The sequence below is a fragment of the Callospermophilus lateralis genome, chromosome 2 (assembly GCF_048772815.1).
Source record: "Callospermophilus lateralis isolate mCalLat2 chromosome 2, mCalLat2.hap1, whole genome shotgun sequence".
In the NCBI taxonomy this organism is placed as follows: Eukaryota; Metazoa; Chordata; class Mammalia; order Rodentia; family Sciuridae; genus Callospermophilus; species Callospermophilus lateralis.
Genome location: NC_135306.1, coordinates 8,069,778 through 8,085,335, shown reverse-complemented (window position 1 = coordinate 8,085,335; position 15,558 = coordinate 8,069,778). Strand labels below are relative to the sequence as shown.

Below are 15,558 nucleotides of genomic sequence, written 5' to 3'. Positions count from 1 at the left end.
TTTACAATAAAAAAGCTGAGTAATATTGCATAGGAGTACCAGAAACTGCCTCAGTGGAAACAGAAACTATTTACATTAAATAAAAACCAGGCTGCGTCTGCACATGTACAGCACGGTGCGATGCACACTGACCAACCCATGGAGACAGCTTCTGGCACTCAGGACCACAGAGTCGCACGTTTGCCACATGAGAGGAAAGCGAGGGCGGAGAGGAGAAAGTGAGGGGGTGGGGGGGGGTTCTGGTTCACTTCTGGTTCCGGAGCTGATTGGACAGCCAGTCCAGTCCTTCATAGAGCCCGTCCCCGCTGGTGGCACAGGTGGCCTGAATGTACCAGTTCCTGTGACGTAGCGGGTGCAGCCCCAGCTTGTCTGTGATTTCTGCGTTCATGGCATTTGGGAGATCCTGCTTGTTGGCAAACACCAGGAGGACAGCGTCCCGCAGCTCATCCTCAGCCAGCATCCTCATGAGCTCCTCGCGGGCCTCATTCACACGCTCTCTGTCATTGCTGTCCACCACAAAGATCAAGCCTTGGGTGTTCTGGAAGTAGTGGCGCCATAGTGGCTGGATCTTGTCTTGGCCACCCACGTCCCACACAGTGAAGCTGATATTCTTGTACTCAACGGTCTCCACATTAAAACCTATGGTGGGAATAGTGGTCACAATTTCACCCAGCTTCAGTTTGTAGAGAATCATCATCTTCCCTGCAGCATCCAGGCCCACCATGAGGATGCGCATTTCTTTTTTGCCAAAAAGGCCCTTGAAGAGGTTTGCAAAGATATTCCCCATCCTTGTGGGTGGTTGGAAGCGACACTGGCCAGAGACCTCAGCGGCGGCTGCTCCGAGCCAGGTGTTGGTTTCGCTCCCACCTATATGTTTTCTTTTAGTTATAAATAGACACAATGTCTTTACTTTATTTACTTATTTTTGTGTGGTGCCAAGGATTGAACCTAGTGCCTTACACATGCTAGGCAAGCACTCTACCACTGAGCCACAACCTTAGCCTCTCCTTCTTCTTTTTTTTTTTTTTAATCTTTGCCAATTTGATAGGCAAAAAAAAATGCTTCTGTTAGTTTGGGCTTCAGTTTTGTGCTAATTTTTGAATTTTTTTGGTTTTATGATGTAAAATAGTTTTTAATAATAAGGAAAAACTTAAGGTTTCATAGATGTGACTCCTAATATTTGTAGGGATCTAGTACAGTTTTTCTTTAATCTTTGGCATGATATATCTCTTCCATAAGCATTCTTTATTTACATTTTCTAATTCTTTTAAATCCAACTTGGAAATTTTGTTTTTTAATAAGAGATTGTCTATTTGATTCCAGCTTTCAAAATTATTAGCATAGGGTTTTTACCCATTTAATTATTTTACCATAATGCACTATATAGTATATTTTTTATAAATTTGAACTTCCTGGCATATATGATTTTATATATATATGTGGGGGGGGAGGTTCCTAATAGTTTAGATTTTTGTTTTCTCTTTCTTTTTAAAAATTTGTCTTGCCAGAGGTTTATCCATTGTTCTTTCTAAAGAATTAGATTTTGGATATGTTTATCAGTCACACTGCCTTTCTGCTTTTTAGTTTACCGTATTTTTTTCTATGAAGTGCTTTTTCTCTCCACATTTTAGCACCTTTGAAATTAGGATGTACCTTTCAATTAATGATAAAGCATTTTAACATTGTCTAATTGGCAGCAATTTTTTGAGTGATACATAAAAAAGATAGAATCACACATGATTCTTGAGTAATGGAAACAGTTAAGGTTATAAATTATCCTCCAAGTGCTGCTTTTGCTACATAGTACATGTTTTGATACAAATGTTCTATAATTGTAGTTTAAATTTATGTTCTAGTATTACTTGGTGATTTTTTAAAATTTTCAAGGGCTTGTATTTTTCCCTACAGACTTATTTATTTATTTTTTATTTTTTTTTAGAGAGAGAGAGAGAGAGAGAGAGAGAGAGAGAGAGATTGATTCAATATTTATTTTTTAGTTATCGGCAGATACAACATCTTTGTTTGTATGTGGTGCTGAGGATCGAACCCGGGCCGCACGCATGCCAGGCGAGCGCGCTACCGCTTGAGCCACATCTCCAGCCCCCCCAACAGACTTATTAAAATATAATTAATATATAATCCATTTAAAGAGTGCAATTTAGCAGTTTTTAGTATATCCACAGAGTTGTACAACCATTACCACCATCAGTTTTAAAGCATTTTTATGAACCCCAAAAGAAATTTTTTATCATCAGTAGACACTGATTTTCCCTCTCTCTAGCCACCCCCTCAAACTTAGCCCTAAGTTACCACTAATCTACTTTCTGTCTTCATAGATTTTCCTGTTATAAAAATTTTATATAAACTGAATCATAGAAATTATCTGAAATAAATGAATTTCTTCTCTTATCATCATGTTTTAAAAATTCATCCATGTTGCCAAATAATATTACATTGTATAGATACACTACATTTTGTTTACTCATTCATTTGATGGACATGCGAGTTGTTTTAACTTTTGGGGTATTATGATAACATTCCTTTGAATGACTGGGTTTTTTAAAAAATTGGTCTTTCATCTTTTTAGAATATGACCTATGTGATTTCTAGGTTTTTAAAAAATATTTGAGATTTTTCTTGTGGGTTAATATATGATCAGTATTCATGGATTCTGGGAAAGAAGGTATAATGTTTCAAAATTCTCTTAAGTTGCCTTATAATATTCAAATTATAAATTTTTGAAAAGTTGGTTTATCAAGAACAGAAATATAAGTTAGAGTCCCCTTGTGTTTCTAGTAGTTTCTGCCATATGTGTTTATTATATAAACATTTATAATAATTGTAAGTTCATTGCAAAGTGTCCCATACAAAACAATCTTGGTTCCATTTTTTTACTTGCTTTTGCTTCTTTGATATTAGTTGGGTCACACTTAATTTATATCTTATTTTTATTGCATTTATGTTATAAATCTTTGTCTATATTTTAGATTTTAATTTTAAGCTGCCCTGTTCTAGGTGTGATCAAATAACATTTAGTTGGACCCAATATGAGAGACCTTGTTTATTGGTAGGGCCATGTAAGTCTTTCACATTTGTTTAGTCTTATGTCATGTAATTGAAATGAATTTCATTTTGTGTTTCCTTTCTCTTTTCACGTTTTCTCACTCTCTTCTCCCAGTTTGCAGTAAACTGTAGTGTCTTTCTACTTGATGTCTGGCAAATCCCCTCTTGGGTTCACAGTGGAGGGCATGTTAATGTGCATAGTTCCAAGTCCATTTCCACTTTGCCCGAGGCTCTCAGTTGAGGGATGGGATTGATGGAACAAGGGTGAGGGCAGCCTAGTATCATGTGTGGCTCAACTAGTGGATGAAGTCCAGCATGGTTAGGATGGCCTCTGTAACAGGGGTGATCAGGAGATCTGCTGTATATTGCCTACCCTCTCTGTGTGCATCACCTCCCTGAATGCTCACAATCGCCCAGGCACTGAGAGGTGCCTAGGGTCACATTACTGGAAAGTTCAGAGCCAGGAAGGCGCCTAGCAGTGCTGGCTATGAGCCTGGGCACTCGACACTGCCCTCTCCCGACTTCTCACCTCCACTGTTCAGGTCAGTATTTTCTTACCCCTCCCTTGCAGTTGTCACCTACATGTCCTCTGTCATATGTGACTATAATGATACTGGCACTATAGGAAATGGATGAATTGCCGCCATTCTTTCTTGTTGTTGGATCCTTGCCCTCCATCACCACTTTTCAGCTGCCTTGCTCCTGGCAGGCGCTTCCTATTGGCTCCTGGAGGCATCCTTTCTCCTGCACGGCCTTCTGCTCTGGCATTGAGAGTGCAGTGAAGTGCCCTGCTCCTGTCCCCGGTCTTGTGATGATCATTCCTCACAGTGCAGCAGAATGACCCTGATATATATAGATCAGAGGGAGGAACAGGAGGCACCTGGACTCCAGCGACTTTCTATTCTCAGGACAGCACATGAGGGTTTACCTTGGGAGCTCCACAATTTGAAAAGTAAACATGAAGCAAGGTCTCATTCTGAGGCTCAGTGGGGCCACTGTCCTGAGGGTAGCTGGGATCTCCACTTGCTCATCTGAATGCCATGGACAGATCCTGCCCAAACCTAGGTTGTGGTTTCTTTCAATACTGGATTCCTCTTGAAAACCCAACCTTCATGGGGATGGATTTGTTTATCTAAAAAGTGATGGTTACATAATTCCTGGAAAGTACAATATAGGAAAAAATGTCTGCAACCATTTGTTTTTCCCTGGCAAATCCTCCCTGTAGGTCTTTCCTCGGGGAGGGAGGGAGCTGCTCTGGGAGGAGCGGAGGCTCCTCTCTGATGTTTCCAGCTGCTCTGTTGCTTCCAGTGCCTGAGACCTTGCTCCCGCCTCAATGGCTATTTGCCTCTAATAGCAAATGTGGGTTTTATTTTTGTGATGATTCTCTTAACTCTCTATAGAAGGTTCTGTGCTAACTGGGTTTCCGTGACTCTTTACTCTTGTGACATCCACGAGAGATGCCCTCATGTAATATCAGCCACTATTGCCAACCTGCGTAGGCATGTAGTCCAACCTTTAGTGGACTTTAGAGCCAGTTGGCTGCACTTTGGTGTCCTGGGTTCCTTGTGAAACATAATTTAAAAAACACAGAGGGGAAAATTTATTACATTTAAGAAATAAGACTTTCTTTGAATCAACTAGTTTCTTCCAAATTACTTCAGAGTGTGAAAATAGTATTGGGAGATACAGTCAACATTTTGCAGCTAATTTTGTGCAATAGCAACTCCCATAAACACCCAATTCTGATGAAATGATAACAAAAGCAGACAGAGGTTTGAAGAATGACTACACCACCTATTTCTAAATAGCTGCATTGATTTAGGGGGTGTTTGGTTTTTCACTACTTATTACTCCTTCCAGGAAATAACTAAATAAAATTAGGAATGTGATGGATTTGAAATGCTTTAGAGCTGATTTAAAAGTATTGTAGCAGTGTGGAAAATTGTGATCTCTCAAGAAACAAAAAATCAGGCATCATGACAATTTTGAATAATAAGAGAAAACTTAGACATTCTTGGTAAACCTATCCAGACCTCTAATATGTGAAGGAAATTTTGAGATCCTAAGTTATTTCTTCAAATAAACAAATCCTTCATTTTTAAAAAAATAAGCCTCTATTTTCAAATATAAATTCTGAAGTTTAAAACAAAGGCAAGTTGTTGGTGAGTGTAAAACACTCTGGGCTAATCAGCCAGACACCTCAAAGAGTTTTCAAAAAGAAGAAACAGGAAGGATGTGACTGTACTTTGTGTACAACCAGAGATATAAAAAATTGTGCTCTATATGTGTAATATGAGAAATGCATCCTGTTGTCATATATTACAAATTAAAATTTTAAAAAAGAAAGAATAGTGAATTCAGGATGTTTCATGCTGATAATACATTTTTGGTCAGACCTGTGGACTCTGAAAGCAGCATGACAAGTCCATCATTTAGATCCTACTGGGTATAGTTGTGATATTACAGAGGACCTAATCCCATCAAACCACCTGTGTTAAACAGCATTTGCATATTATACAATAAATTTCCATTTGATTGAAATCATTCATAATTAGGAACTATTTACTCTAGATAGAGAACCTTCAAATAATTGGGAACAGATAATAACTGAACTATTTCACCAGCCTGTTTGTGCCCTGTACTCTAATTATATTTGTACTATATTATAATGAAGTGATCTAATTAAATATTCTATAAACTGACAAAAAATAAAGTGCTACACTGGATGGCAGGAAAAAAAAAAGAAGTGGTGTTTGATCAAAAGAAAGTGTGTGTTCTGATGCCCCAGAGACCCCCAGAATAGCAGCCAGCATGTGGTAGGCCTCACCACAAGGTGGGTGTGCCCTGCCACTGGGGTTCAGCAGGGACTTGTGTGGATCAACCACATGCCACCTCTGCCCTTGCAAAGCTCCCCATCCAGCCTGGAGCACTAGCCATGAGGAAGAAACTGGAAATGAGTTGAACACTCTAAAGGGAATGGCAAAGGAGCAAAGAAAAGGGCACCCTTCCTGGTCTGGGTTACCAGGAAGGGGTTTCTGGAGAGAAGGGGAGCTCTAAAGGTTGTACACCCTGGGTTCAGAGGTGAGGAGCTAAAATCCCCCTCAAAGACAACTTGCCCTGAAGTGGGAAAAACATATTAGAAAAACTGTCTGGAGAGCCAAGAATGAGGAGGAGGGGGAGGAGGAGGAGGTTGTCACAAGAAGTGGCCAGAGTGGAAGGGAGGGGCCAGATTGCTGAGGGCCTGGACACTGGGAGTGGGCAGCTCTGGCTCTGACCTGACCCACCAACCGAGAGCAGTAGGGAACTGAGAAAGAATTTTACATAAGGGTACAGCTGGGCTGGATTTGTGTTTAGCATGCATCGTGTTGGCTGCAGTGCAGAAAGTGGTTTCTAGGAGGGGTGGCTAGAAGAGGGATAGTTAGGGGATCATGGATAAGCCTGTGATGAATCACTGTAGTTCAGAAAAAGTGAGGGCCCAGGAAAAGGCCTTTACAAATAGTTCATTTTAGAGCAAAGCTTTGGAAAGACCTAAGACAATTTTTGGTGAGCACAGCCCTTATACCTGATGGAGACACTGAGCATGTCCCTGCCCATGGGCTTTGAGGATCACCATGTGCATTGGGCCTTGGACACCCTTAAAGTAGAGGGGAGAGAGCAAGTGCAGGAGGGATGGAGCAGGCAGGCCCAGCCTGCAGAGTTGCTGATGACTGAGACATGCTGTTGCCTCTTTGCTGTGGCAACCACCCCCAGACCAAATCCAACAGCACCCACATCAGGGTTAGCAATAGTGGCATCTGGCTGGCCCCAAGTGGGCCAGCATTTAGGGTAGTCCTTTCCTTTTTCCAAAACTAAAATACTTCCACGTGCAGGAAATCTGGCCTCTTCTCAGTTCCCCACCCCAAGCGTTTCCAAGGACTCCCAGGAACACTCATTTGTTCCACAGTGCCTTTTGGTTGTGGCTCCTTGCCTCTGCTCACTGCCTGGCCTCACTCCTCTGACCCCTCCCACTGGTCTTCTCTCCCTTCCCAGCCAGGCTCTCTGGCTGACCTGGTAAAGAGCCAGGTTTCTTCCTCAGCTGGGGCAGCAAGGTGGAGGGATGGATATGGAGACCGCAGTGCCACAAAGAAAAATCTAAGCTTGGACTCTGATATGTCTGTCTGCAGAGCAATGGCCAGGCCCTTTTCTCCTCTCTTCCTGATGGCCATGTGCTGCAAATAGCTGAAATCCTACCCTCCCTCCCTGGCCCAGGACAGCCTTTGATCAGGGTTCCCCTTCCCTCAGTCACGATATTCAACCTTTTCTCAAGCCTAGTGAGCAGAGAAGAGCTTTCCTCTGCCCCAGGCTCAAACTTGTTTCTTAGTCAATAGAATGATCTCAAAAATGTCCTATCCCCAATCAAAATTCAGGAAACATTTCCATTATTTTATAGAGTGGTTAATTGCATATTGTTCCAAATCTCTCCCTTCCCTAAGGGAAAAGATCATTTTTACTTTGCAATCTCAAGATTTGTTACCTTAAAATCCACATTTCTCTGGGGCTTCATAATCTTCCTCAGTCCTTACAGAAGCTAGCTAGATTATTTAAAATCCTCATTTTATGAATGAAAAAACCTTAACCTATGACTTACCCAACATCATAGGCCAGGCAGATACCAATTAACTTGAGACTTCATGCCCATGGCTGGATTCCACCCAGCCTTAACTAATGCATCCTCCAGTCAACATCTGACTCCATAGAGATGTTGGAGGAAAACAGGAAGGTCAGGAAAGGAGCCCTGGGGCCAGCTGGCTTCCTGCATGCCTTGCTGGCCAAAGCTGGAATGTCTTGTCCATTTCTGTCTTCTGGGGCCAGGGGAAGACCTACTTCACCCTTTTTCTGGTTTGGGTTTTGTCTGACACCACAATAGGAGATAAGAGGATAAACCCATTGAGTGCAAGAGAAAGTGTGATTCTGTAGCAAGAGCCTGTGTTCTCACCAGGACACCTGTTCTTCTCTGGCTTCCTTAACTCTTTGGATCTCTGGTTAGAAACTAACTACTGATAATTACAACAACTCATGTTTATTCTTTCACACATAATGTGCATTATCTCATGTAATCCTCCCCACACTCCTTCCTCTGAAGGAAGCACTATTTTTAACTTATGTCATAGCAGTGAAGTATAAATAAGAGTCAGATTTAAGTGACTCATTTTGGAGATGAAATTATAAAAGAAATGTCCTTTTTATGTTGAGTACTTGCTCTTTCTTACTGTCTTGGGTCATTCATCCTGGGGGAATCCAGCCTATGATGTCCTTGGCAATGCCATGGAGAGACCCATGTGGCAGGGATCGAGGGCTGCCAACAACCATGGAGGGAGTTTGGAAGACGGTCCTACCTTAAAGTTGAGCCTTCAGATAAAACCAAGGCCCCAGGTAGCAGCTTGACTGAGCCTCATGGGCAGCCTTGAGCTAGAGACACTACCTAAAATATGCCCAAGTTCCTGATCCATAAAACCTACAAAATAATGAATGCTCATTGCAACCTGCCAAGGTTGGGGCATTTGTTGCATAGCAACACATACATAACTAGGATGTTACATGACCTTATCACTACCCAACATTGGCTATTCCTTGTTTCCCAGTCTGTTGCCCAATCTTGTACCACACTCCACATGCAGGAGACTGACCCTAGGGGAGCAGGAAGTTCTAGGCCCCTCTCAAAAGTTAATCTTGAGGGAGGAAAATGCAATAGGTGGAGAAGGTGGCTGCCAGTTTGGGAAATGACAAGTTCTCACAGCTTTGTAAGGAAGAAGGTGCCTGGGGAGACTAGTCGGGGACTGGAAGTTTCCCCACAGAAAGGATGTGGTTGCTAACGAAGTGTACGCTGGACTCTGGACTGCCGTGTGTGCAGGCCAGCGGAGGCCCTGGATGCCTGTCTGGGGGAAATTAAGGCATTTTCGTTCCTTACAGTCACCCAGAAGAAATGTGCCCATGAATGGCATTGGTCTCCCACACATTCTTTTCAAGACTTTCAAAAATTACAAAAGTAACACATTGCTCACTGTAAAGATCATTCACACTAAAAAGAAGTCTATAAAGTGAAAAGTGAAAATCACATTCTTCCTCTTCTCCTTCCCAGAGGCACCACTGCTAGCAGCTGGTGCGTGGGCCCTTCCAGACGTGCCAGTTCACAGCCACGAGCAGCTGTGCCGTGGAGGGTGCATTAGGTACTGCACTTTCTACCCAGAGTTGGAATGAATATTTAATAGATAGTGTTTTGTTCCTTACTTTTTTTCCCACTTAAAATGTCAGATCCTGCTCAGTGGCAGCCAGTATAGAGCCTCCTCTTGTTCTTTTCAGTGGCTCCTTGGCACCTGCAGATGTGTGGGTGTGTCCTGGTTTGGCGAGCCATACCCCTTTGATGATCATTGAGGTGATTTCTGCTTTTTCCCACTTCTAGATAGCACAGTGGGGAATATCCTTCTACCTGTCTGTATATTTACCGGTCTGAAACTTGGAACGCTAGATGTGGAACCACTAGGGCAAATACTGTCGCAGCCTTTTGGTAGCCACCGCTGGGATGCACTCTAAAAAGGCTGCTGTTGTTCTTCCACCCGCTCCATGGGCATGCCTGCTTTCTCACTCTTCCTAAGCTGAAATGACAGGTAAAGATGGCATCTTTTTAAATACACACTTCTCTGTCAATTCTCTTGGGTTAGGCAGCCAGGCTTCAGGTCTCCTACACTAATCAACTGTCCTCTGCTTCCTCAATATCTGGCCCTGATTCTGGTTTCCTACACAGCCCTGCACTGCCCTGATCCATGAGGAAGGGCTGCCTGGCTTTGGGTTCCTGTGGAGAGGAGGCGACCTAAATCTAGGCCCAGCACACTTGCCTAGGTCTGGTCAGCAATTCCTGGCTTCAAAGTGACTGTGAGCTTCTTCTAATCCTCTCCCCTCATTGAAATACCCAGGGGGTAGGCCTCTGCCATCACATGGTTTCAAAAGGGAATTCTAATTCCATTTCCTCCACAGGAGCTGCCTTTTCAGGCTCTGGGCCACTCCCATATCTGCTAAGGCTCAGGACAGCTATAGGCCAGGATCCCTCTCCTTAGATGTCTCTGAGCTTCAGGATGCACTTCAGCAAGGGAAAGGGAGAACCCTCTAACCCTCCCATGGAGTCATACTCATCATGACCATCAGCCAGCAGGGCATGGGACAGCCAGATGGCCACCCACCCAGGAGGGGCCACATGTGGAAGTCTTTGGGAGGCTGTGCAGACAGGAAAATAATCTGTGTCTGGTTCCCACATGTGTGTTGAACTGGCCCACGATGCCCCAAGTTTGGGGAGACAAGATGCTTGAATGTCAGAATGGTTGGCATCAAGGCTTGGGTCCATAAGGGGTAGAATCCCATGTCAGTACTGGTACCAGCCTGACTCTGGAATCTGAGAAAGACCAAGGTTAGCAAGCCACATACCTGAGGGTACACAAACAGGAGATAAGCCTCCATACCCAAGATCCAGCTACCAGACAACATAGACCAAGGCTCAGGCCAGGAAGAACTGATATATGAGGTGATACCTGACTAGCCACAGAGGAACACTTTGAGCATTAAAGGCTGGGGTTGTTGAGTCTGCAGGTTGTAGGACAAGTGGCTTTCTGTCCCATAGGAGGGAGAGGAGAAAGGCAGGTCCAGTGGCTTTAGCTGTTGGAAGGCCCAAGAAGTTATGAGATATTCTCCATCATTGCCTCTATTATTCTGTGCCCATTGCTCTGAAGTAAATTGGACAAATAGCCATGGACTGGCTTCCTGACATCTAGGGACCTGCTATCCCCTAGCTGCTTTTGCATAGGCAGGCAGGCTGGCCACTCTTGTGGGCAGGAGCTCAGGACCACCATGATTCTCAGATGCATTCCTGAGCCATGGCTAGTAGAAATGGAGCAGAGGTATACTTCCTCCTAGAGTGCAGTGGTGGATGCCATGAAGGCAGCTCAGGAACCAGACCCATGGTGCTGAAGTTCCCAGGTTCTCAGGCTGCACCTTCTTGGGCAGGTTGTTTACATCACAGAGCTTCAGTTTTCTATGTTGAAGAGAGGATAATTATAAAACCCATCTTAAAGGGCTGTAAGAATTTAGAAACCTGCATGCTCCCCGGAACATGGAAAGTAGCCCATAATGATAGATGGTATCAGTGTTGCCCAGAGCAAAATGTGGCCAGGAAGGCCCCAGCAGTGGGGAGCTTATTGCTTCTCTTATCCAGAGATTGTTGAGAAATCCAGTGTCCCCAGGAAGGGCAGGAGGAGTCCCATCAGGGCATAGCCAGGGGTCATGTTTAGTGACCCAGCTGGGCTTGGAAAAGTTAGGTGTGCTTTTTAGGGAAGGACAGTGGTCAGGTAGGGAGAGCCTGGGAAACAGGACCCCTTCACATGAGTAATGGGATGGAATCCATCTAGTTGGCAAAGTATGCATGGTCTCGAGAGAGGATAGGAGCCAATGACAGTTGGAGTATAGTCTAAACCCCTTTTTGAATAGAGATCCATCCCATGACCCCCACCCTTGGGAACCTGGGACTTCCTTGTCTCTTGCACAGCATTGTGCCTCAGAAGCAGCGTTCATTCCACCCAGCCCAGCTCTGAGCCAGGGCCCTGGCTGGCCAATCAGATTCTTCATCCAGGAGTTGGCATGGGAACGTAGAGATGCTGGCGCTCAGACCTGGGGGATGTGTGAACTCAGGAAAGCCAGGTGGGGCTGTTGCTGGGACAGGGAGTGAGGGTACTCTGGATGGGTGCACAGTGAGAAACCGAGAAAGAAATCCTGCAGGAAGGGGAGAGGAGCGGGGCGGGGAAGGGTGCCGCCTTCTTTCCTGAAGAGTTTCCAGGCAGTTTCTGGTCCTGGCCCTCAGGAGGCCCAGCTGCATCCCAGCCCGTGGACTCAGGGAGATACCTCGTGTCCTTATATAACCAGCTTATTAAATGAGCTGGACTCAGTCAGGTCGAAGAAGAAACCAACTTTATTTTTTCTGCAGTGTCCTTTCAAGCATCTCAGTAAACTAATTCTTTTCCCAGCAAAGCTGAGAACTCAGCAGGCCCCTTGGTCTTCTTGGTGTCAGGCTTGACAAAGCCCAGTTCCTTCTGACAATGCTGTCATTCCGGATAGTCCTGTGTAGCACTCATGAGTCTGGACTCCTAAAGCCAACCAGCAGAGCTGGAGAGGGCACAGGTCAGCGTCTTTGCTGAATCCTGGCTGCCCCGCTGCTTCCTCCACTTGTCCACAGAGACTTCTGGCCCTTGGAATTGGAGCAGGGGCCAGAAGAGGCGACAGGAAAGAGCCCATGTTCTGTGGCTGCTCGGTTCTCCTCCAGAGTTGTACCTGCCTGTCCCTGGCACACAGCCTGAACTCTGTCTCCTCTTTTCTGCTACCCAGCCTCTCTCTGGGCACCTCACCTGCTCCTGGTAGGGTAACGCTGCTCCTCCAGCCCAGCTGATGCTCACTGCTGCTTCCCTTGTTCCGTACTTGCTGCCCTGCCCCCACCCCTGCCATCCAGGTAGCCTGCTGTCTGGGAGCTTCCAGAATCTTACACTCCTCACTGCTCTGCTGGCTTGGGCCTCACCAGCTCTGGGAGTGGTTCCTTCTCATCCCTCTCACATGGTTTGGGGTAAGGAAGACATCTCCTTTTCCTGTGTGGCAGAGGACATATCATAGGGACACATCATTCTCCCCCACCCCATGATCTTTTCCTTGCACTTCTTACATAGAATTCAGGTGGGCATCACTAAGCTGCAGCCTGAGGTTGTTCCTTTGTGGTAATGATCTTGCACCTTGCAAGCTCTGGAATATGAGATCCTGGCAACTATTATTTTGTCCTTAGTCTTGGGACTGCCAGGTAAAACTGAGGCAGAGGGAGTGCCTTTTTACATCTTTGTACCCAAAATGTGCCCTTTTTATTTAATCTAGTTGCCTGGGTTTCTTTAACAGATTTCAATAAGACTGAAGCAGGTGAGGTGGTCCTGGAATTCAGGGAGGACCCCTTGGACTCCTGAGTGTCTGGGCTTTAGGCATGGAGGACTCCCATTGTCATTGCTTCCAGTCCTTCGAAGGTTTCTCTTTCAATCTTGCTCACACTGGCAAAATTTGGAGAAGGGAGTTCTGTTCAGTGGCACCTGCTTGGGGACCATTACTGGTCAAAGTATTGGCCAAAACTGGGATGTGGGGATTTGGCTGGCACTGGAGGAAGTCTGGGCTTTATTGCTTTATTGATATCCATATAGGTCTACAGAGGTGCCAACCATGGAGTACTTCTGTGATTATAGGCCTGACAAATTTGCTGGCTGGAAGGCAGAGGAGCACTGCTGATCTGACTTGGGCAGACCTCCAGATGCTAACTGGCTGTCTGCTAGTGAGAATAGCTCAAGGTCCCCAGCCTCCGGGTCCCTGAGCCCAACTCCCTTTCCCATGATCTTTCTCCAGGTGCTACCCAGTGAACTGACTTCCTCCCTTTCATTTTTACTCTGGGGAAAGGAGGCTGCACATCTTTGAGGACCTTACTCCTCTGCTCCATAAAGCCAGGGTATGGTTTGGATAATACCCAGATTTGGGTGCCAGGATAGGGCTTGGTGGGGAGTAGGAGTTGGTATTGTGGTCTGCTTTCATTTGGATCCCAGATAGCTCAGATAAAGGACTTCTTCATATTGACTAGCTTGACTTTCTAGAACTTTCTGCTTTGGGGTTTGGATATGATGCCAGTGAGCAGTAAGGGTGCACCTCATTTTCCTTTGCCTAAGTTTCCTATATCTCCCAACTCTGCTCCAGATGTTGAGGAGGTGTGGCTGTGGTCTGGGCCAAGGTAGCATTCCCCTGTGACCAAGCAACTGACTGAGAGGTAGAAGGAGGGCTAAGAACTTGTCCTCAGTGCCAACACTTAGTCCTTTCTGGATTAACTCCTGGTGGCACATTCTTGACTTCAAGCCTCAGCTTCAAGCATCCTGCTCTTCAGTGAGATGGGAATAATAATCCTTCCTTCACAGAGTTGTATGAAGGTGAAATAAAAAATAGAAGTCCATTTTTAAGCATGTAATAAGCTTTATGAGCATCAAGTCTTGGGATTGGGGGTATAGCTCAGCGGCAGAGCACCTACCTAGCATTGCAAGGCCCTGGGTTCCATCCTTAGCACCAAACACACAAAGTCTCCTTAACTACACCCCACTCCAGAAGGCTTTCCCACAGTGTGTTCTTGATGATTAAGAAGAACTGCTGGGGGGCTGGGGATGTGGCTCAAGCGGTAGCGCGCTCTCCTGCCATGCGTGTGGCCTGGGTTCGATCCTCAGCACCACATACAAAGAAAGATGTTGTGTCCGCCAAAAACTAAAAAATAAATATTAATATTAAAAAAAAAAAGAACTGCTGGGTCTAAGGACCTGAATGCATTTTAAATTTTGATATCACCAACCTACTCTTGAAAAAATAGTCAGTTTATACCTCAGTCCTGTCTTTGCCAGTCTGAGAGGCAACACATAATGGCTAACCCTTCCCTCAGTGCAGCCTCTTAGTTCTCCCTGCAGTTGACATCTTCTCGTGTTTACTGGCCATTAGCAACTTCTAAGGTTGTTCACATACTTGGCCAAGTTTTCTATCACAGTATTTGTATCTTTCTTAATTTGAAAGCTTGGAATATGTCATAGTATTAATTCTGGATTTGCTGTTTACATGCAAATATTTTTTTCTTTTGATATTTGCATCTCAATCTTGGTAGTGTTTTATTTTGCTTTGCTTTTTTGGAAAACAGAAAAAAAAATTTCAAGTCATATCCCTTGGTCTCTTCCTTTATAGCTTCAAGGTTTCCTATCATGTCTAGACCTGCCTTCCCAAGTCACAGATCTGTTGTAGTAGGAGACAGTTCTGGTGCCTAGTGGTGGGTATGGCTTGGGAGGAGGGAGATAGAGGCTCCTGGTGGGGCACCCACTGCAGTGGTGTGGGGAGAGGAGGCCAGAGGATGTGGTGGGAGGAAGGCTTGGCCTGGGGGAGCACGTCTCAGAGATTGCCTGCCCGGCTGTGAGGTGCTCTTAGGACACCCACTGGAAGTATTCAGAATGTAACTAGAAACGCAGAGCTGGGCTCCAGAGAGCCACCCTGGCTGAGGTGCTGGCACAGGGATCAGGAGGGAGCAGGCAGGAACCAGACAGGGAGAGTGCCATAGGCATGGATTGGGCATGTGCCCTAGATGCCAAATCTTAAAGGGCCCAATGTGAGAGGCCCCGAGAAAGCAGTCTAAAACAGTAACACACAGGGTAGATGCATCATGTAGCACTGATGGCTTTTATTGCAGACTTGTGTCATTACAAGGATAATCTGGGAATATATTAAAAAACCCTCCCTTTTATATACACAAAACATGCTACATGGTACACTTGTGAGAACTGCTGAGGTAATAGGCACGCACCCAGACGTGGACAGTACCAAAAGCCCCACATCTCGCATGCCTGACCCATGTGCCCACCGGGGAGGGTCTCACCTTCCTGA

The 15,558-nt window shown here is 45.1% G+C and overlaps 1 protein-coding gene and 1 pseudogene across 3 annotated transcripts in view; one reads left to right on the top strand and one right to left on the bottom strand.

The window, feature by feature from the left end:
* The window catches only part of Ralgps1 (Ral GEF with PH domain and SH3 binding motif 1), a 247,154-nt gene that overhangs the window by 116,571 nt on the left and 115,025 nt on the right, over nucleotides 1-15,558 (top strand). The gene's annotated exons all lie outside the window — the stretch shown is intronic.
* On the bottom strand, nucleotides 94-861 carry LOC143392303 (ADP-ribosylation factor 1 pseudogene; annotated as a pseudogene).